The following is a 24,357-nucleotide window of genomic DNA, read 5'->3' as shown; positions in this document are numbered from 1 at the left end:
ATCGTCGAATAAGTCAGATGAGGCGCCCTAAAAACGACAATATATTTACATGGTTAGCAACTGAGAATTAGAAAGGAGGTGATCAAGTGATCAGAACTGTACAGGAGAACTGTTGAACTGTAGAACTTGAAAAACAGGAAAGTCCGTGGCTTATATAGCACCCTGGTGCCAACCCTGGGCGCATTGTCCGCGGCTTCCGCCAATAGGGCGCTCCATGGTCTAGGTACTCCACCCACGAAGGAGAGGAGAGAAACCACACAATGCATGCGGAGAGGGCACAGTCTACACGATGCCCAAATATAGTCACAAACGCACAGCACCGACGTTTTCGCACATGTCACCAAGTTTCGCGCACGTCCGATGATCATAGATGACCTTGGTTTCCAAGACTCTTCTGGCAGTTGGGTGAAGTTAGAAATACCGGCGGCCGGTGCACGTGTCAAACTTGCCTGACTCTGTTTGGGTAGGACAATGTAGTGGTGTGCCAGCATATCGTCAAAATATGCCACCCGATTCAGCCGATCTTATGGAGAAAGGGGATAGGAGGAGTGGTCGACTAATCCCTCGTCGCCGAGACGGGCTCCCGCAAGGGCTACAGCAGATAGTGCCCTTTCCTTTCCTTCATCCCCACATTCCATTACTGGTTGTTTGCTAGAAGCTGTGGCTTAGCTGCGCATATCCGGAGCTCCACTTCTCCTCACAAGATGCAGCCACAACCAGTTTGGCTTTAGATTTCAGCCTGAACTGCAAATACCATTCTGGTTCTGAGATTTCCTGATCCTCGGTGACCTCGAAAATGGTCCAGCTGCCTCCTTGTCTGCCTCGAAAACCTTGCTCAAAGCAAACACAATGGCCTTTCTTGAGTCGAGCTCACAATGGCCTCTCTTGGCTTGTGCGTTTTCTTTGCGCGAAGCAGACCGGAACCTTTCGTTCAGGTTTCGCTGAGAGGAAATCAACCCATCTTGACAACACACCCTTGCTTGGAGTGCGTCGAAATACTTTCGTCCCGTTCACAAAGGCCGAAAAAGTTCAATAATAATGACGGTCGTTACACTAATCATCTATCTAGCCACCTACGACTTTTACTTCTACTGGCCGTTCAAGTAATGGTATAGAAACCAAACTTGGTATGGCATAACATGACTGTATGAAGTACATAATTGACTAGCCATAACATAAAAGTCATGATATGTATGACATGAATGTCATGATTTACATTTTATGGTCCTGTTGCTCTTGCAGTGGTTTCATTCACATAGCATGTTGCAAAACTGATATGGTATAACATGACTGCATGGCGAACACAAACGACAGACCCTAACATGAAAGTCATGATATGCGTGTCATGTAACAACATGACTACATGGAACGCTCATGATACGCTCGCGGCCGTTTCACTAGCGTCACAAATGCCAAATTGGGTATTACAGTACGTGAATGAATGACTAAGATATGTGACTGGTGCAAACATGATAATCATGAGATGCGTGTCATGTAACATGACTACCTGCCACGCTCATGATGGTCTCGCGGCCGTCTCGCTAGCTTCACTTATACCAAATTTGATATTACGGGACGAGAATAGATGAACCATGTATGCTACTCGTGCAAACATGATAAACATGAGATGCGTGTCATGTAACAACGTGAGTATATGCTACGCTCATAAAGCACTCGCGGCCATTTCGCTAGCTTCACATATACCAAACTCTGTATTATTTGACACGAACGGACGCGATAGGTAAATGACACGTGTAAACATGATAATCACAACGTGCGTGTCATCTAACAACATGACTACATGTCACATTCATGACGCGCACTTGGTCGTTTTTCTAGCTTCACATATGCCAAACTGGGTATTACGTGACGCCAATGGATAATGAAGGCATGTCACTGGTGCAAACATGATAGTCATGACATGCGTGTCATGTGAGAGCATGACTACAAGCCACAGTGAAGGCATCCATACATTTCGACGTGACGCGGTGCGCATGCTCACCAGCGTTCATTTCTCGCGTCACGTCAGCGTTGCCACGCCTTGCGCCAGTTCTGCCATATACCCGCTGGCGCGTGCCGCACTTCTTCGCTTTGAGGCATGCGCGTTTCAGCGCGTCCGACATTCCTCCGTCACGAAAATATGAAGACATGGTGTTGTCTGGGAACGCATCGGCGCGAAATGCAGCATGTCGCATTCTCACTGATTGCCGTCGAGCCACGTCAACGGATGCTGGTCGCGCCTGGCGTCAGACTATAAAAAGCTGGCGTTTTGCTAACACAGCGTCGCTGTGCCCAGCGTGCGCGCGCATCAATGTTACATTGGAGAATAATGGGCCCTTCATGATGCGCTCGCGGCCGTTTTGCTAGCTCCAGATATACCAAATTCAGTGGTGCATGACGTCAATGGATGACGAAATATATGATTGGTGCAATGCATGACAATCTCGAAACGCGTGTCATGTAGGAATATGACAACACACCACGCTCATAGCGTGCTCTCGGGCGTTTCACTACCTCCACATATACTGAATTTGGTATCACGTGTTGTGAATAGATGAAGAAGATAAAGAACACATCCAAACATGACTATAGATTCCCACTGTACGTGGGATCTTCCAAGCTTTTTTGAACTTGCTATCCATCAACTGCGTGGTCTTAAGGGGGCAGCAACGTGTGCGCTTTCGTAGTTCATGACTGGCTTTAAACTATATATGAAGTCTTTATGATAATGCCATGTTCTGACGCCCAATGACAATGTTAGCTTGTACCGAGCATTGCGGCAATATTTCATGTTGTATTGCGAGGCATGCGTAAAGGATGCGTGTGCTTGTGAAGCATGAAAGTTACTTCCACTGAATATCCAAGCAGTAGTTATTTTCACGGTATTCACAAGCGGAGGCGTGACTGTTCGGTAGAACAACCACTTGGAACGCAAATGAATCGAGTTTGAACCACACTCAGAGCCAAAATGTTTATTATTTATCAGAGACAATGCCTTATAGGGTGTGGGTTGTTCCCTCCTCAGTAGTACTAGTATATGATTGAGATGTGGTGTTTAACGTCCGAAAATCACCATATGTTTATGAGAGGCGTCATAGTGGAGGGCGCTAGAAATTTCGACCACGTGGAGTTTTTTAACGTACGCCGAAATCTGAGCACACAGGTCTACAGCATTTTCGCCTCCAATGAAAATGCAGCCTCTAGAGCCCGGATTCGATCCTGTGACCTGCGGGTCTGCAGCCGAGTACTTTAGCCTGTAGACCCCCACGGCGGGGTTCTGTAGTAGTAGCAGTAGTATTATTTAGCCACTTGTAGTTTATAAATTGCTCAATAGATGGCGGTGTGTATATATGTGTGCAATAGCATCACTAGATTCCTTTAGTAGATTTAGTATGGTTGACGAGTTTTTATAGTGGACGGAAAAATCGACTTAAAGACTGTTGCGTTTGGTGGGCCACTTTTTTGCCACGGCCACCAGAACGGAAGAAAGGCAGCCACCTCATTTTGTGGAGATAAGGAGCAGCACCAAGACGCCCTGCAGTTTCCATGTACAGGGCGCTGCGTGGCTGAATATGGAGCACCACTGTCCTTCAGGTCCACGCAGAGATGCGACACGTGGCGTCTTTGTGCCACGGTAAGAGCAACAATGCGGAGCTTCTGCTGATTACGAATGTCGGGCACCCGCGCTTTGCGACTCTGACTCATGATCCGCCGATCTTCAGTGCTATCGTATGAACAATATTAGGCAGACGAAACGCCGACCACGTATGCAACGCAAATTAAAAAACAAATAATTGGATTCACTTACAGTTTACTATCGCACTTTGCCAAGCAGCTGCTGTCTGAATCCAAGACTATTTCTTCCTCTCGACAGGTTGGTTCGTTACATCTGTACACCATTTTAGGTTCTATGTTGCCGTAGATGCTGCCAAATTTTCTTGTTGGTATAGTCTTTGTGCGTACATTCCCCACATCCTCCATCCCACTTCTTACCCTGACAATTGCACTAGCTGTGTAGCGGTACTGACGCTATTCCACGTAACGCTGGAATGTCAGCGTCCACCCTCCAGACGCTCTGCCAACTCCTCTCCTATTCCTACCCTACAAGACTGGGTCATTGGATTTGCTTATAGTTTCCAATCGCACTTTGTTCCCCAAGCAGCTGGTAGGTCAGCGGTGACCTGCCCGACTGGCAGGTCACTGGTGTCACTTTCAAGGCGGCTATAGTGATTAGAGTCCCACTTTCACTAATGATATCACTCGCACATGAATTCTCGGTGATTACAATTGCGGGAAACGAAGTATTTCATCACGCACTGCTGTCTTCGTTTCTACCTGCTCGATGAATACAGATCATCTAACAAACGCGTACCCATGCTCTCTCACAAGCTTTGACGCATACTTGCTGCAACCGAGCGACGCCAACGTTGTTTACCAGGGCAGAGAAATATGAAATAGCACCAGAAAACCAGGAAACTAGAAACAGCAAAGAACGGAAAACCCACCCTGCTGATGCTTACTAATAATAATACAAACAATCTTGAACAGAACATTTAAATCTTTTTTTTTTACAATTTCCGGTATGCAACGCAGTATACAGAAGTTAGCATTCGCGGACTACATGCAGAAGCGCAGTAAAAAGGGCGTGCGTGCAATTCTTACCTTTCGCTGTGCTGCCACTGAAAGTTGTCGCCGAGTATAGTAGCTAGCGTGCACGGTTTAATAGGCACGTGCACCCACAGCTGTTGCTGACAGCTGCTGACGCCGAAGCGTGACATGGTGGTGGCTACGGTCACCAGGGACGCGCGCGCCCGCAGCTGTTGTTATGGGGAGGGTGTTGGACGGATCCCGACAGACGCCTGACACAGCTCGACTATGAAATGCATACGAATTTAAAACTTACTCGCTGTGTTGCGGCAACGGATATTTTAAGGATACCCTTCGTAACTGGCCCCTGAAAAAAAAAAAAAAAAACTCGTGAGCAATCAACAGCTCGAAACTCTGCTTCTTTAAGCGAGCCGGAAAGACAGGGTCAAAAGATCTTGAGCTTCCCAAAAGAGAAACCGAACAGAAATGCAGGGAACGCACGCCAACAAACAACGCAGGTTAATTATTTCGACACAATTCAGTGATGTTTCCTGGAAAAAAAGTGAGTTTTCTGTCATTTCTTCTGCCCGTCGGTAATGAATCATTTGGCTGAGCCTTCTAAGTGCGACGCTCTGAGGCACAGGCATGAAAATTAAAATACTCATGACTTCACTCATTTCTTTAAGCTAGAGAAAAAATGCTTTGTTATGAGGCGATTCGCGCTCTGGGGTCATAACAAAGCTCTGCTCTCTCGAGAGCCTCGGGAGAGCAGGGTGACTGGGCCTTGCAGCAAGAGTCACTGTTTTAACTCTTTTGTTATCACGCCTACTCAAATCGATACTGGTGTTCGACGCTTTTAGATCATCAATATCGGCATGTTATATTTGTTTTCGTGCACCGAGCATTCTCTAGTAGTTATTTCGGCCACTCAACTTCCAGAACCAATAAGAATTTGCCCGTTTTAGCAACATAGCAATTTTGAGAGACTTTGGAGCAAGCATGCATGGTTGTAAAAGTGCAGGAGCCTGGCGAACTTGACAGAAGTGCATGCCACTCATGAATATGCTATAGTAACATCGAAGTTCTGTAATGAAAATAACTTTAGCAAGCCAAATATACCATTACAGTGTGAGCTTCGGAATTTCACGATGATGAACCGTAATTATTATCAGACGTTTGTGCCAGCTATTCAATAGAGAGCTGTTCCTAAGATTGAGGGAATATTTGTTCAACAAAAGTATTTGCGAAGGTACGCCGCATATTTAAAGGGTCGAGGCTGCCTTCTCTGACAGTTTCCAGCAGCTTTTGTTTTGATTTTACCGTTATATCAGACACAGGGTTGCATCTAGTGTCACTAGTCGCTCTTATGGCGTCGTAGTTCCGCGAACATGGGTACGCACCAGTGCTGCGAAACACATGCGCTGCGAAACACATGCGCTCCTCGAAACTGTCTTGCAATCTCACCTGAATTGAGTGAGGGAAAGCTTAAAGTTCGAGAATGACGGCACCTCGGCTTGAAGATTGATGGTGACGAAGTGTCGTGTCAGCCTGAGACATCCACAGCCGTTCATGAATTTGTTTTGTTCAAATTCTCAGGTTGTCTCCTCCGCCACAAGTACGTATAGCTTCTGACCTTTGTGCACAATTTTAAAGCTACTCTGGTTACGTGCGAGGACCACACTTTGCTGGCGCGTGGTGTGCTGGCGTCAGCTGGAGACCTTCTCCTAACGACAAGGAGGCCCCTGGAGCACATCTTAGCCCTCACTAGAGCAGTGCGGAACGTTTTAGAACTGCGTGCGATATTGTCTTTTTTTAACCACGATATGCGCGAAATTGCAAAGAAATATGCTTGGATGCATATATTGAAACGCCAGCCTATGCGAAGTGGGGTGGCTCATGGAAAGAGGAGACGCTGGTTAAAATAACGAAGTTCATCGGACATCTCGTTTATAGAAGGATTATTCACTTCACGGGCATCCAGTTATATTGTAAGACCTGGAGACGTGGGATGGTAAAGTTCAATCGCGACAAGTGGCAACCCACGAACTATTCGTGTTTGTGCGGCCTAGGTTTTATCATTTCAACACTTCGAGAGTTATAACTTAAAGCACTGTCACACGGACACTTATGATCACAATCGAGCCTGATGTGATTGACTCTCTTACGCGAGCAGCAGAAGGACGCCAATCAATGTTTAGAAATTTGTTCCCGATCAGGCCTAACAGTGATTACCAGTGCACCGGGGCGATACATGTTCATTTGCATGCTGTGTGCATGCGTAATTAACTCGTTCAATTTGTATAGCACTAAGCACGTTGTTCTTAATCGCTTGTTGTACACATGCTGCAATTGCGCAAAGATGTGCACCTACGCTATGGGCTTGTTGGTACTGGTACCTTCAACTATTTATTTTTGTAACACCATATTGAAAGCACACATCTCGTCAGTTCATCGTGAAAGAATATTTTCTCATTGTCAATATTTTTCAGAAATAAATAGACACTTATTCACTTCTTTCTTATAATTCATTGGGATCAACTGCACAACCCGCCGGCAGGGTCGGCGAGGCCAAACGCGCTTTGACCGGCGAATCACCGGCTGCCTTAAAAAGACACTGCGGTTTACTGGCAGTGAGGTGTAGCGCTTGTTGTTGAAGTATAATAAAGTTATTGTCTAAGTAAGGCTGTGGCACCCCAAATAGCCGCATAATGAATGTAACTTGCTTTCTCATTGTTCGAAAGCCGCACGGTAATTTTATTTTAACGATAGCGATGAACGCTGTATAACAATTACTAATATACAATATACTTACAATATATTTCAATCGAAAATACGGTAACCCTGGTTTTATAGCCAATGTCTTCGTGTGACTCATAATTTAATGTCATAAAAGCCACATGTAAAACACCAAAGAGAGTAATAGGTTTTCAACTATTTTTTGGTAATTTGATGTTTGTAGTACAGCAACCTAGATGAAAACAAAATTCAAAATACTGTTCCTTGCTTGGTGTGAACTATATATGAGGTCGCTGATGAAATGTTTAAAACAAGATGTGGAAATATGGTACAGAATCGCCGTTTTTATCTTTTCTCACGACAACATGCAGCTTTTGTTTATTCTTTTTTTCAGCCAGCTGGAAAACTGTTTTAGACTTTTGTGAAAGGCACGCAACACAACACACACAGTGAAAAGTGATGGGGCTTGGGTGCTTGTGTTCCACCTCTTTAACTTAAATAAACAGTTACCGACTAGTTGGAGGTGTTAACGCGGCTGGCTAAACGGTAGTTTTGACTTCGAGCCACTCCAGCTGCTCATTTCGCTTTAAAAATACAGAATAAAGACTAAAAGTTTGAGACTTTGATGCTCTTGATGGGTAAGCTTGCATTTATTCCATGTTTTTTTAGTGCCACACGTTTTGACACAACGCACTCTGTATGCAGCCGCATGACACCCGCTGGCTTCCCATGGTGGCTATAGGCGGCTTGCGGAGAGGGCATCGTAATGGCGGGCGCTGTAGCAGACGACGCTGTTTTCTTCACTCTTCAAGGTGGCGGAGGGGAGCACGTGCGTCGAGGAACTCTAGGCGAGCTGCGGCTGGTTGGCTTGGAGCGCACCTGTGATGTAGCGGCGATAGGTAGAAACAGCCCCACCTTGCGCAGGCTGTAAGAAACACGCGCCTCTAGACCAGCCATCTCCTATGACAGAGGCATCACGTCGGGTTAACGTCAGTTGTCATTAGGCGCCATCGAGTAAAGTCGATTTATGTGGCAGTGTCCAGGCCTACCATCCTCGCGACCACCAGCGCTTAATATTAGCTTACGGCTTCTGGTGTTGCTAATGTCCATGTTGCTGTTGGCATCATTACGCATCTGTAGACAACTGGTTGTCTAAAACATATGTGCGTGTTTAGCCTATCTGTGTGCATTGGTACGTATTTTAAGCACTTTTTCTGTAATGTTTCGCTAAATGAAAAAATTACAACTGATTCGCGTTCTGTTCGCATGCTTCGCATAACATCGATTCCCAAGGTACGTGGTACCAATTTGAACATCTAGCACAAATTATAGAGAGCATGAAAGCATCGGACAATGTACAACACAGCAAAATACGCCCTAATCCTGGTTCAAGACTCATCCACCAGGCAGCGTGACACACTAGTTTTTGTAAGTTTTAAAAATCGCTTAAAATATATTTCTTTGCCAGATTGCGGAAGGGTGCTTAAACCTCTCACTTTAATTCACAGTGATTTTTTTTCCACCAGAGCCTAATCTCTCATTCTCAGAAGCTGCCACTCCCTTTAACTGTCCCGGCCATTGCGGGAGAAAAACTTTCATTACTAAGGCCGTCAAGTGGATGTGAGCTAGAAATGCAACTTTGTAAAGCACTATCCTCTGTGCATGTTGTGAAAAAATGAGTGCACACAAGACGAAGTACAATAATAAGCACATAACAAGTGACGCGTGACAATTGAAATTGAATAATAAAAGAAACTAAAACCTTCACATCGTGCGCAGGAAATTTAGGTGGCGTCATAAAATTCTTGAGCTTGCTTACTTCGCAATCTAAGAGACAAATAGGCGGTCCAAATATACAATCATTACCCTTGTTGTAGATAAAGAACGCGTCAGTAAGTTCTCCTTTCATTCACCTATAAACCATATATACTACTATCCTTCATTGTACACTACAACAATGATTTCTTGGCACTTATAAAGCACCTTTTTTTATAAGGTGTTGCGATAAATGCCAATACATTACACATACCAGCTACACTCTGTAAGACTACTTAAGAAGGATAGCAATATAATAAAGTCCTTTGTAAGATAGTAACGTCCTATGTAAGGCATTACAAAGGACGTTCATAGTATAGCATACGTGACAAAGTAAACGCTCAAGAAGCAGCTTTTCACTTTATCCTGCAATAACAATGCAGTAGTGAAATTTGAAGGCACACGAAAAAACTCAGCCACAATATATGGCTCGAACAGACGTCACTACGTTCACATGAATGAATTTTATTTCAAGGTAAAATAAATTCCGTAATACAGCGTAGCAAAAGCGTGACGTGATGGGGAGGTGAGACTCACTGGTGGTTTACAAATTGATTTAAACTCCTTTATACAAGAGAAGTGCTCTAGTTCCACCTGGTCAAGACCAGAGCCAGGACAGTAGACAAAAGAGTTGCTGCGCTTAAACAGGCTTGGGGGGCGGCGTTGTAGTCTGGCACTATGCGTTCGATCACAGTGTGGATCAGTTTTTCCATCGCACTCCCGTCGACCTGGGCGCACTCCTGGCTGTTGAACTTGGAACGGGCGGCACAATTGTCCAATTCGTTTTTCAGCACCCTGTAGTAGAAGCGATCATATGAGTAGAAGCAATCATATGCTGGAAAATGACGCATAATACTGCACGCTGCTGCGGAAAGCTTACAAAAAAATTTTCATTGGTTTAGCAAGGTGAATTTTTGGCCTTAATATTGGGACATGTCCACATAACTAAGCGTAGAACTAAACATGGGGGACGCGACAAATAGCCCTTCCAATCAAAATTTGTGAAAAAGATTGTCGTCAGACAGTGCCTTTAAAATGCGCTAAGCGAATTGTGTTCCCGTTTCATCGGGGCCAGCCTTGAGTGCTAAACCGCACTTATAAGCCGGATATCCTGGCCGCCTATCGGTCCGAGACTCCCTGCTTAAGAGATGTTCGGGTTACCAGTAGAATGCCACCACCGCTATAGATGTACGAAAGAATATCGTGACAATGTCCCTCCTACACGAGACTGCCCCACCTACATAAGTGATTTAAAATTTGCATTTGCGCCGTAACCTCCTAAGGAGAGAACGCTAAACGTTGAAATAAAACGAATTGTTTTCCGAAGCAGCTGAAAAACAAGTTCCCACAGCAGAAAAATGCGAACTGCAACGTTGGCAAGCATTGGACGAACATCATTAAGTGAAAGCCACATATTGTCAGCAATGAACGACCAAACAGTGTCAAAAACTGCTACAAAGGCTGTTCCAGACTTTGTAAAAACCACTGGACTAGAAACTAGACTGTAGGGTACTATGTTAAGTGGCTACTGTACATGCGCACCACTTCTTATTGTCCCCATCATCACCCTTCATCCCTCTTTCCTTCCCCTTTCCCTTATTCCCTGTGTAGAGTAGCAGGCTAGAGCGAACTAGCTCAGGCCGACCTCTGTGCTGTCTAATAAATTCTCACTCACTCACCCACAGCAGTTATTAAGCATGAGATATAAATCTGCGCTCTTCGCGCCTTTTCAAATTTAGCGTACCTTGAAGTAGCTAGATGTAATGCTTGTTCTGTAGCTCGAAAATATAGGCAGGTCATGTAGCTTACTGCTGCTTTCGAAAACCTAATGGGTGAGCTACGACTGCATATTGGTGTGCAGTACACAACATGCGCTATTATCAGCTTCATAGCGTTTTTCAACCTTCAGAAGTATTCCGACTTTAGCTTTGTATTATTGTGATAGCAATTATACGGACACTCTCGGCGGGATTTCGCCGCCGGCGTCGGCGTCGACGTCATGCACTGTATAGGTATTTATACTTATGGAAATGCAAGTAAGAAAAACATATCGAAAAAATACTTCGGCGCGCGGAATCAAACGTGAGACCTTCATGTCGTGAATGTGAGGCGTTAACCACTGAGCCACCGAGGGGTATACCTCAGTCGACCTTCAAACGGAAAGCTCTTTATATCTATCTCTTACCACTGTTGGCAGCCATCTGGGGGAAGGGGGCTATCGGTTTTTGAGCATTATCAGCAAGATGACGCAGTGAGCGCACGACGGCTCTCATCTTTCACGCGTACTTTGACCTGCGTAGAGAATAAGGGGGTGCACGCTCGATCGCGCACCCTTATCTTGCAGTGGGAAAGATTGTACGTCTCGTACGTATTTTGTTGTAGTGGCCGAGCATACAAAGGAAACTGCAATCGTGGCACATCCCCCTTTGTGCAAAGGGCATGCTTTTCCGACAGGGTGAAATAACAACTGAGACGCTTATTCGCATTCATCTGTACCTGTGAGTAGGTTTAGTGCGTCATTTGTACGTGAGAAACGCGGGGAACGTTTCGATTTGCATACCATTCTGCACGTGATCTTCGATTTTGTTGCTCTCGCGTTCATTACTTCACCTTTGTGGCAAAGTTGTGACTTTTTTTTAAGTTCCAAAACTTCATTTGTAAATTACTCTAACAAGTTACTCAGGAGAAGGAGTTGCACTTTATGCGCGAAACATTATCACGACCGTGAATTGCAAAGTTCAAAGATACAGCACACCTACTGGTTTCTCACGCACTTGACTGCTTATCTGTTTTTAAAAAAATCGATGCTTCAAAGCCTTTCCCGTTTCACTTCTGTTTAAATTGGCCTCCTTGGCATGGCGCCACTTGGACGTGAGACGATTACGGAACAGCGCTCCCAGAGGGGACCGAAAAGTGACGACGATGCGCAACCGGAAGAGCTGATTGATGATATGTGAGGTTTAACGTCCCGAAACCACCATATTGCCAGGAGCATGGAACGAGGTTTAGCCATGCCAATCCGAGTATGTGCCATGGTGTGAAAGAGAAGAGGGCAGTTGGTGTGCTCGTGCTCTAACGTTCGCTTTTGCTCGACGTCCAGTGCTGCTCCTGTGAACAGACTTTGTGGTCGTTCTGTAATCACGTGACATTTTCTGGTGGAGGTGCGGGGTAGTGTTGTATGCACTGAAATCAGCAGCAAGGTCCCGACACTAGTCGTGACTTGGAAGAACCAGCTGACCTACGGCGTAACAGGCGACAACTAGGCCTTCCTCCTGAATTCGGACTGTTTCCACAACTCGGCAGTACTATGGCTAGTGCGGGAACGCAAACCCAAGAAACATCAATGCTGCCTCCTTCATGGTTCTTCAACGTCCCGCGAACTCCGAAGCCGTTCCACGGTGACCCTTACGAGGACGTTGACGACTGGCTTGATGGCTACAACCGTTGCGGCAGCGTCAACGAGTGGAACAAGCAGCGAAAGCTTCGGTATGTCTACTTTTATCTTGAGGACTCTGCACGCACTTGGTTGAAAACCATGAAGCCACTATGATAACCTGGCCAGAGTTTTGCAACCAGTTGCGAAATACCTTCCGAAGCTCTGACCGAAAAGAGCAAGTGGAACGGCTCCTCAATTCCCGAAACCAGCGTTCGAACTAGAGCATTGCCATGTTCGTTGAGGACATGTCGCGGCTGTTCAGGCGAGCCGACTCCTTAATGACGGAGAAGAAGAATGTGCGCCTCCTAATGCGGGGAGTGAAAGAGCAGCTATTCGCGGGACTAGTGCGGAGCCCACCCAGCACTGTAGAGGATTTCCTCCGCGAATCCACGACAATAGAGAGAATGCTAAGGCAGCGTTCGTACCAGTATGAGCGTCCTGGAAGTCTTTCGTCAGTGTCGTCGGCACTGCCAACACCTGACGTCACGACTGTAAAAGACCTGACGGAGCTCGTGCGCAGTATTGTGCGCGAGGAGCTGCAAAAGCTGCAGATGGTGTCTTCTCCACCGCATGTTGCGGCTCTAACGGATGTCGTTCGCGAAGAAGTCCGGCAGCTGGTGCACCCCATAACGACTCTGCGTGCAGCCGAAGTCCAACCCATGACGGCCGCGCGTCCAGCCGAAGCTCCGCCATTAACGTACGCGGAAGCACTACGTACTCCTGCACCGGCTGTTGGCTATCCGTCCCATCCGTCCACCCTGCAAACGGCGCCGTCATTCTACTCTGAGTAACCGCAGTACGGCAACCCACCCCTTACACGGAAATCCAGTGTATGGAGTGCTCCCGACAACCGACCTCTATGTTGTCACTGTGGTGAACCAGGTCACATCTACCGTGAGTGTGCCTACAGGCACATGGGTCTTCCTGGCTTTCATGCGGATGCTCGTCGACCCAGAGATGGTGAGCGGCCCCGTGCTATCACCGAATACTTGGCAAGCCAACGATCCTCAACCTTTCCACGTTGCCAATCCCGCTCACCGTCTCCACGGCGTTCCACGTCACCTGGCCAACAATCGACCTTCGCGAACGTCCTTGCAGGAAGATCGCCTAGATCCACAAGCCCGCACCGGGGAAACTAAGAACAGCGACCTCTGGGGGTGAGGCCGCTGTTGATTGACCGTTACAAGATCCTCCCCCGATCTGCCTGCCGACATCCGACGACATTCTTTCACCGATGTGTGCCATCGACGACGACGACGTATGCCATCGACGACGCAAGCAACATCGGTCTTGGTGCAGTGCTCGTCCCGTGGCAAGACGGCGCTGAACGTCCCATCGCTTATACTAGTCGCATTCTGTCATCTGCAGAAACTAACTACTTGACCACGGAGAAGGAATGTCTTGCTGTTATTTGGGCGATAACAAAGTTCCGACCGTATCTGTATGGCCGTCCATTCAGAGTAGTTACGGACGATCATGCCCTCTGTTGGCTGGCCGATCTCAAGGACCCTTCAGGGCGCCTCGTGAGGTGGAGCTTACGCCTTCAAGAGTTTGAGGTTACAGTCGTCTACAAGTTGGGCCGCAGGCATACTGATGCTGATTGCCTTTCGCGCGCACTCCTTGCGACGACATCGAGTGACGATGATACCGATGGTCATTTTCTTTGTGCAGTCAGTGAATCTGACTTGGCCCAACAACAGTAGAATGATTCAGAGATCCGACAACTTATCAAATACTTTCAAGGTCACAGCTCGAGTCCACCATCGGCATTCGCACGTTCAGGGTCATTTTGTTTCCGCAACGACATCGTCTACAAAAAGAACTTCCAACCTTATGAGACTGAATACCTCCTCGTCGTTCCACCAGGGCTACGTGCTGACATTTTAACTGCCTGCGACGACGAGCCTTCGATGATTGATATGTGGGGATTAACGTCCCGAAACCACCATATGATTATGAGAGACGCCGTAGTGGAGGGCTCCGGAAATTTCGGCCACCTGGGGTTCTTTAACGCGCACCCTTATCTGAGCACACGGGCCTACAACATTTCCGCCTCCATCGGAAATGCAGCCGCCGCATCCGGGATTCGAACCCGCGACCTGCGGGTCAGCAGCCGTGACGACGAGGCCTTCCTGCGGCCACCTAGGCATCGCACGTACCCTTGCCTGGATTCGGACTCGCTACTACTGGCCAAAGCTCACCCAGGATGTCAAGCATTACGTTAAAACGTGCAATCATTACCAGTGCCGTAAAGCCCCACCTGTGCGCCCTGCTGGTTTATTGCAGCCTGTTGCACCCCCGTCACAACCGTTTGAACGAATCGGCATGGACTTGCTTGGGCCCTTCCCGAAGTCACATGATGGCAACCGCTGGATTGTAGTCGCTACTGACTATTTAACCAGGTACTGCGAAACGAAAGACCTACAACGAGGCACCGCCAATGAGATTGCGTATTTTTTCATCAACAACATCGTCCTCCGCCATGGAGCACCAACAGTTCTTATCACAGACCGTGGAAGATCCTTTACAACCCAATTGATGCAAGACGTCACAAGACTTAGTGGAACAGCTCATCGCAAAACGACCGCATACCATCCACAAACCAATTGTCCGACGGAGAGATTAAACAAGATGCTCGCTGACACGCTATGTACGTACGTCGACCGCGATCACAAAAATTGGGATGCAATTTTGCCATACGAAAGGTTCGCTTACAACACTGTGGTTCAAGAGACTACGGGTTTCACTCCCTTCCGGTTGCTTCACGGCCGAGAAGCGATTACGATGCTTGATGCCATGCTCTTGCCTGACATGAGCGATATTCCTACTGCTGCGAACAACTTTATCTGGCTCGCCGACGTGGCCCGCCAGCTTGCACTCGAGCGTATCCGAAAACAACAACGAATCGACTCGCAGAGGTACAACTCCCGTCATCGCCATGTTATTTACCAACCCGGTGATCTGGTCTGGCTATGGATCCCCGTTCGCCAAAGGGGCCGCTCGGAGAAGTTACTTCACCGCTACTTCGGTCCTTATAGAGTACTACAGCGCCTCACAGATGTCAACTACGAAATTCTGCTTGAAGACACAGCTAAGCGATCCCGATGTTCCCAGCAGGCCGACATTGTTCATGTGTCACGGAGGAAGCCACACTACCCCCGAGCCACCTGACACTGCTTCATCATGCGTCTTTGTGCGTGTACGCGATTACTTTAACTTTTAATCGGCATTGGTCATCGGGGTGGTACTTTTTTTTTGAAGGAGGAGGGGGGATAATGCCACAGGCATGGAACGAGGTTTAGCCATGCCAATGCGAGTATGTGTCATGGTGTGAAAAAAAGAAGAGGACGCTTGGTGTGCTCGTGCTCTAACGTTCGGTTCGGCTCGACGTCCAGTGCTGCTTCTGTGAACAGACGTTGTGGTCGTTCTGTAATCACGTGACAATATGATTACGAGAGACGCCGCAGTGAAGGGCTCCGGAAATTTCGACCACCTGGGGTTTTTCAACGTGCACCCAAATCTGAGTACACGGGCCTACAACATTTCTGCCTCCATCAGAAATGCAGCCGCCGCAGCCGGGATTGGATCCCGCAACCTGCGGGTCAGCAGCCGAGTACCTTAGCCACAAGACCATCATGGCGGGGCGCCCAGAAGAGCTGAGTTACGTGGCTTTGCGTATATAGATATCCGGGAGCGTAAAACATCACTGATTGAAAAATTTGGCGTTATTGCATGAATTCATAACATTTTTGCTTTGGAAGATTTGTGGTAAGCAGTGGTTCTCTTCCTTCCACTCACCCTCCATTCTCTTGCAGGGTGGCTTCCATTCTTTCTGCCTTGGCAAAATAGCGAATGTGCCCTGTGTGGCATATATATATATATATATATATATATATATATATATATATATAATTGCAGGGAATAAATTCTTGGACGCCGGTAAATAGTATGAAAAAACAAGGAGACACACGTTGAAAAACGGAAAGGTTTCTTTACGTTTCGGCCGTAGGACCGGCCTTCGTCAGAATAACAGATGTAACAGTGTATATATATATATATATATATATATATATATATATATATATATATATATATATATATATATTGATACGCGTATGAAACTGTCACCCCGACACAGCTGAATTGGCACCCAAATGAAGAAGACGACAATGTGGTTGTAGTGGGTTGGACTCTCGAGCTTCTCCCGTTGGCCTGCATGACTGTGCACTCTTTAAGCCGTTAGCAAGACCAGCTCTCGGTGAATAAATCTTCCCCGTAACATCTTTTGGTGGAAGGTGCGGGTTCTTCACACAACCCGGCTCTGGAACTCCGCAGTGGACGCCAGCTTTCTCCAGCCGCGATGCCTGAAACTGGCACTCAGGCCTCGCCATCCGCGCCGGCTCCATCACCTGTGATTCCCCCCATCTTCTCGACCCTGGCACGTTTTCCTGGACGGACAGCACGAACGTCGAAGAATGGCTCGCATTATTTGAGCGCGTCAGAAATCACTACAGGTGGGACGAAACGCTTATGCTGGCAAATATTCTGTTCTACCTAAGGGGTACAGCACGCGCCTGGTATGAGACGCATGAAGAAAAATTAACCAGCTGGGACACATGCAAGCAAAAGCTTCGCGATTTGTTCGGTCGGTCAGTTGCTCGTCAGATGGCAGCCAGGCAGGACCTTGCGTCGCTTGTTCAATCATCGACGGAGTCGTACGTCACGTACATCCAAGACGTACTGGCACTGTGCCGGAAGACGGACAAAAACATGTGCGAGGCGGACAAGATCAGCAACGTGTTGAAAGGCATTGCTGATTATGCTTTCAACATACTAATGTGCAAGAACTGCACCACTGTCGACTCCATCATATCCGAATGCCGACGATTTGAACAAGCAAAAAGCAGGCGAATCACCCACCACATCGCGAGACTACCAAACACTGCTGTGACTTCGTCTTGCGAGGATTCTGCAGCACCCCGTTCACTTGCGCCTCCTACCAATATCGCAAGGATTGTTCGCCAGGAGCTGGAAGCCATGGCACCCGCTTCCTATCAGCCCCCTGCGCAAGACCACTGGGCAACAGTCTCGCTCATTCAAGCCGTCGTACGCCAGGAGTTTGCTAACCTGGGCGTCCCGGTTCCCCAGCCGCAGCCCATGAGCACTCCTGTCCACAACGCTGACCACCACTCTGCCCCACTTGTCGCTGCGGCAGCTTCGACTCCTCGGTTTCCACCACGCTACCGAAATCCATCTGAGTGGCGTACGCACGATGATCGACCCATCTGTTTTTCTTGCTCTCGAGTTGGCCACATCTCCCGCCATTGTCGCAACAGGGGGTATTTCCGGCCAAGCTTTGGTAATGTCGACCGCCGTCAGGACCGTGGACACTATTCGCAACCCGGTTTTTCGGATGACCATATTCAGGACTCTTCAGCTCGCCGTTCATCTCCACGCTCCGAACCGTGCTACGCTGATGTCGTCGCCCAAAGAAACTGGTCAAGCCGCTCGCCGTCACCTCAGGGTCGGCCGTCACGCTCCCCTCAACGCCGCCGCTCTCCGTCACCGGCTTATTCTGGCCATTCCCCGGGAAACTGACGAGTGCAGCTCCTGGAGGTGGCACTGCGTTGACGACTCGGAACGAAAACCCTCAACCGGCTACAATTTCAAGACGCAATTTACTTCGGGTGTTCGTTGATGGCCACGCCGTTACTGCTCTAATTGACACTGGTGCCCAAGTATCTGTTATGAGTTCTACACTTCGATCTCGCCTGAAAAAAGTTCTCACACCAGCTATGTTCTCTACTGTTCGAGTTGCTAACGGAAGTCGAACATCGGTGCTTGGTATGTGCACTGCCCGCGTTACTGTTGCTGGCCACCACACTTCCGTTCTCTTCACAGTCCTCGATGCTTGCCCACACGACGTCATCCTTAGAATTGACTTCTTAACCGCCCACTCCGCCCTCATCGATTGTTCTACCGGTATCTTACGGCTCGAATTGCCTTTGCGCTCCGATTTCACCCCTCCAAGTCGCACTCGGCTACGATCCATGGAGTCTCTACGGCTACCGCCCCAGGCTTCTATGTACGTTCCTCTGTCGCCCTTCCCGTCCGTTCCTGATGGAGACTATCTGGTAGCTCCCCTCATTGATTTGACCCTTACGCACCACATCGCACTACCACATACTATAGTGATTGTTGCTAACAACACGGTGCTACTTCCAGTTCTGAACTTCTCTACGTCGACCCAAGTTCTTCCCCAAGGCATCACTTTAGCCGATCTTTCCACCCTTGATGAATGTTCGATTTGTTCTTTTACACCTGACACTAAGACCATGGCGAAACCTGTCATCACGTCGCAAAATAAGGCGTTCCTCGACAAAATGATATCCAGCGACCTCTTACCTTCCCAAACTGCGGCGCTCCGGGGTGTTCTGTTTTCTTACCTGGATATCTTTGACGTCGACGACCGTCCCCTGGGCCGCACAAGTGCCGTAAACCACCGCATCGACACCGGCGACGCCAGCCCACTCCACAAACGCCCATATCGCGTGTCACATGCTGAGTGCCAAGTTATACAGACGGAGGTCGAGAAAATGTTGAGTAAAGACGTCATTGAGCCTTCATCGAGTCCTTGGGTGTGGTCTTAGTTAAAAAGAAGGACAACACCTGGCGCTTTTGCGTCGACTATCGCCACCTGAATCGGATCACCAAGAAGGACGTTTATCCTTTACCCCGAATCGATGATGCGCTCGACTGCCCCCACGGCGCCAACTATTTCTCGACCCTTGACCTTCGATCCGGATACTGGCAAATTTCGGTCGACGACCGCGACCGCGAGAAGACAGCATTCATCACACCCGACGGCCTTTACCAATTCAAGGTCATGTACCGAACGGCCCCTTCCAGCCGTGAGTCAAGTCTACACCATGAAGACGACGTCGACGCCAACCTCGATCAGCGAGCTAGCCGCAGGCCACATGTGTTAGATCAAGAATACGGCGCTTTACCCGATCAGGCACGTAAACCGAAGGTCACGACCCCTAAGCTACAACTATGACGGACCCCATGCTAACGCTCACCACCGTCGTAAGGCAGCAGCTAAGGGAGCTACCGGAATTGCGTAGATTATCATTTGAATACTCCGAGACCTTGCTGGAGATCTACGACCGAGTGGCCGCCTTCAACCAGTGGACTCAGAAGAGAAGCTGCATGGAAGCCGCATTGCATCCAGCTCTACTTGGAGAACGCAGCAAACACCTGGTTCGAGAACAGGGAGTCTACCATGATAACATGGGACATCTTCTGGACCAGCTTTCTTGTCGTGTTCGTAAGCGCCATCAGAAAGGAAAGAGCCCCTGCTCTTTCCTTTCACGGGCGCAGCTTCCAAACGAAAGCGTCACAATATTTGCGGAAGAGATGACCAGTCTGTTCCGACACACTGACCCTGACAAGACCGAGGCGAAGAAAGCCCATTTGCTCATGCGAGGAGTGAAGCACTACCTCTTCATTGGGCTCGTGCGGAACCTACCCAAAACAGTTCAACAGCTTGTCTCAGAGGCTACGACGTTCGAAAAGATAAAATGCGCACCCGCAGTACGATCGCTGTTCGATGGAAGACAGTGCAGCTATTCGAAGCCTCGGCTCCGACAAGATGTGTGAAACAAATCGACAGTTCGTACGGGGAGAGCTACGGAAGCTCTTACCTTCGTCGCAGCTCCAAGTACACTAAATTTCCTACATTGTCCGAGAAAAAGTTCGGTGATTGCTTGGATTTTCCTAAGCAACACAGCCTCAGGCGGAAGACATGAGCTACGCTGCTGCAGTCCACCGCCCGTTCCACCTCCGCGACAATGCCAGGGCGCCGCACAACCGCATAACCGTCGCCACGTCGCTATCGCCGCCGCCACAGCCGTACCATTCGCCTGCATGAAAGCGCAGTGCGCCAAGAAAAACCAACGTTTCGCGTGCCCCTGACATCCGCCCGCTCTGCTACCACTGCGGGGAAGCAGGCCCCACCTACCATCACTGCCAGTGTCGCCAGATGACCATGCGTAGAATGGCCGTCAAAGCGCCACATCCTCAGCTCGGCTGGAGACATGACATCGCCGACTACCTCGCAGGAGTACAAGAGACGGCCTGACGATCAAGAGACATCCTGACGATCTTTTATATCTCCTTCGCCAGGGCACTACAGGTCACCGAACCACAGCCAGAACGCCGGCCGTTTTCAGAGACGATCTCCGAGCCCTTACTCAGAATTCTAAGGGCAGCAACTGAGGAAGGTGTGGTTGCTGCGACGAACTACCGAAGGTCTTCCGTCGCCGCCGCTGATGATGACGACGTGATGAAATATCAAAAACCTGCCGCACCACAAACGCACTTCCAACGTCGAAACATCGCGGCCAGAAGATGCAACGTGGAATCAGTGGAGTAAACCGATGTAGCCGTGTAGCCGTGATGCGATGCCGACACCCGACCGCAACGCGAGACGGCGAACAAGTGATCTCGACGTCCTCATCACCGGTCACAACGTCAGCGCACTCGTCGACACTTCAGCAGGCTATTTCGTCATAAGTGGGGCATTTGTCGTAGAGCTGAAGAAAGTGAGGACTATTTGAAATGAACTCAAAATACGGACTACTGGAGGCGAGCTGATAACACCGGTTTGAGTTGGCACGCCAGAGTTGCAATCAACAACTGCACTTAACCAGCGAGCTTTGTTATTCTACAACAGTGCTTCAGAGACGTGAGACTTGGGGTGAAATTCCTAAATAGCGATAGCGCCATCACCTACCTGAGGTCGGAATCGATAAAACTGACTTCAAAAAAAGCGTTGCCCTACACGGCGCCAGACAAGCACACATCAATTGAATTAGAAGAACATGTCACCGTACCGCCTTGCTCCAGCGTCGACATTTCCGTCGGCACTAAAAACGCCCACAACCCCGAAAGTCTAATCGAGGGAGATCAGCACCTGCTCTTAAATCGTCAGATTTGCGTCACAAGAGGCATAGCCGAGCTGCCTGACGGAAAAGCGAAGGTGGTGTTGACAAAGTTTAAGGCACGAATATAGGCACCTCAACGTTGGTATGATCGTCACCTACACCGACAAATTCTTGGACACCAGCTTTCAGCGTTAGCGATGCTGCCGAAGCTACTTTGACAAATCAAAGTCCCCAACCAGATTTCAATGACTACCCGAGTCTTCCATAGTGCGAGAAGGACCAGCTTAAACCCTTCACCTGCAATTCAAGGACTGTATCTCGTCATCATCGAGAATTTGACGAACCCCAGTCACGAAACATCGCGCCATAACAGAAAAAAGTGCCCGACCAGGTCGACAGAGCCCGTACGAGTTTCGACACGCCAACTCAATGCACTGAAGAAGCAAGTCGACGAAATGGTACGCGATGACATCAATCAACCGTCCAACAGTCCGTGGCCGTCAGCTGGGGTATTAGTGAAGACGTTGGACGGTACACTACGTTTTTGCATCGATTGGCACGAAGGAGCCACCACGGCGGGTGCACGCGTTAAAGACAGCCAAAGCAGCTATAAAGAGGTGAAGTGCTCAGCTCATCGCTGGTACTTATTTTTCTTTCATAGTGCAATAATTAGTATTTATCGAAACGTCTTTAAATATAATATGAAGTATTGGTTTGGAAGACAATTATTAGGCCCGAGGAACCGGTAGCCGACAGCGACGATGAACAAACCAAGATGATAATGTACAGATCAAGAGGATGTGTATACTAAATGCCCACACTAATTCCCCCCCCCCCCCCCCGCGTGAAAGCAGCCAGCCTGGCCGCGGAGAGTCAAGTGGACAAAGAACATCGTATGAAAAGCTTCATACGGGAGACAAACGATCTTAGTAGTTCGATAACGGTAATCTGCTGGGGCTACAAGTGGCGTCACGTGATAACTCACTGGCGAAGTCTCTTCGAGAACTCTATACGGCCCGATAAACCATGGCCGAAATTTGTCGCACAAGCAAGATGTGCGAATAGGCGTCATGAGGAGCATTCGTCTCCAAGTAGAAAGGATACAGCACGATGCAGTTCATCGTAAATTAGCTTTCTCTCTTGCTGTCGGGCTTCAATTTTATACAAGCGCGTTGGTGACACGGGGACACGGGTGAGTCGTAAAACGTGTTCCACTGAAGCGGATGGAGATGAATTCACGTGGCAGGTGAAGAAAGGGACGTCCACGAAGAAAGTACGGAAGGGTTCATTAATTATAGGTAAAATGGTGAGTAGCTGTTTGTCCGCTGAATGGCCGTATTGTAGGCGAAAGTGATGAATGGTAGACCTACGTCCCAGTTATTGTGGTCTTGTTGATTATAAGCGGTGATCATGCCAGCAAGGGTGCGGTGGAATCATTTAGTAAGGCCGTTAGACTGCGGATGATAACCAGAGGCCGTCTTGTGAGTTGTGCCGGAGGCGTGAATCAGTTCGTTCACTAGTTGTGAGAGGAAGGCTCTTCCACGGCCACTGAGCATTACACGTGGAGCACCATGGCGCAGTAAATTGGCTAGGAGGATGAACTCGGCCATTTCAGAAGCTGAATCGGTAGAGACAGATGCCGTCTAGGCGTAGCACGTCAAATAGTCAACGGCTGTTGCTATCCACCGGTTTCCAGCAGCACTAACTGAAATGGGGCCATAAAGAACGACGCCGACAACTTAGAGTGGTGTCACTGGGCATGTAAGAGGCTGTAGTGTACAGGTGGGAGAAGATATTGGTAGTTTTATACATTGACAGGTGGTGTAGGACCTGACGTACCGAGCTACGCAAGCGGTAAGGCCTGGCTAATAAAACCGACTTCTAGGGCGATCGTAGGTTTCATTGTAAACAAGGTGACCAGCAGTAAGATCGTCATAAAGCCCTCTGAGGACTTCAGACCAAAGCGATCGGGGCTGAACAGGAATCTAGCGCTGACCGCCAGGATGGTATATTTGGCGGTACAGCACCGAGTTGTTCAGTTTGAATTGCGAAAGTTGGCGACGGAGTCTCGCATTAGGTGGACGGGAACTGCCAGTGAGGTAACCTATAATACGCCGACAGTACAGGTCAGCCAGCTGTCGAGAAGGAAAATCGTGGTGGTTGTCCGAAGGCAGATGGTCTACAGAGGCAATAGAGGGAACCGCCGAAGACGTGGACTCTGAGGGTGTGTTGTGCAAAGTGATTGCGGAAACGGCGAGTGGAGCCGCTGGTAGTGTGCAGCGACAAAGAGCGTCGGCGTCACTATGCTTTCTGCCACACTTGTATACAACGTCAAAATCATACTCTTGGAAGCGAGAAATCTAGCGGCCGAGGCGTCCCGACAAGCTCTCGAGTGTCGAAAGCCAACATAAGGCATGGTGGTCAGTTGGAATGGTGAAATGGTGGCCGTGCAGATAGGGACAAAATTTCTGCGCTGACCAAACGATGGCGAGGCACTCCTGGTTGATGACAGTGTAGTCCTTTTCGGCTGCGCAGAGAACGCGGCTGGCGTATGCAAAGACCCGCTCTCGCGAAGTCCTAAACCACGGCCGCCATCTTCTGTGTGCAGACAGGTCGTTGCAGCATCGTTAAAATGAGAAAGTACAGGGTCGGTTGTGAGGGCATGTCGGAAGCCGATTTAAATTCCCTGAGACCAGTCAAAGGGCATACTAGAAGCAAGTATCTTATGGAGAGGTGTGGCTATAGAGGAAAAGTTTCCCATGAATCGCCTAAAGTAAAAGGCGAGACCAAGGAAACTTCGCGAATTTTTCCGCTTGTCAGAGTGAGGAAAGTGAA

The 24,357-nt window shown here is 48.5% G+C and overlaps 1 long non-coding RNA gene across 1 annotated transcript in view; it reads right to left on the bottom strand.

Moving 5' to 3' along the window:
- Positions 1 to 9,910: 9,910 nt before the first annotated feature.
- LOC119178326 (uncharacterized) overlaps positions 9,911 to 24,357 on the bottom strand; it is a 91,084-nt gene continuing 76,637 nt past the window's right edge. Inside the window, exon 4 of the long non-coding RNA XR_012893897.1 lies at positions 9,911 to 9,933. This is a non-coding gene — a long non-coding RNA (uncharacterized LOC119178326). The remainder of the gene's footprint in view (positions 9,934 to 24,357) is intronic.

The sequence above is a fragment of the Rhipicephalus microplus genome, chromosome 1 (genome assembly GCF_043290135.1).
Source record: "Rhipicephalus microplus isolate Deutch F79 chromosome 1, USDA_Rmic, whole genome shotgun sequence".
Lineage (NCBI taxonomy): Eukaryota > Metazoa > Arthropoda > Arachnida > Ixodida > Ixodidae > Rhipicephalus > Rhipicephalus microplus.
The sequence above is the reverse complement of the archived record's forward strand: the minus strand, read 5'-3'. Positions and strand labels throughout refer to the sequence as shown.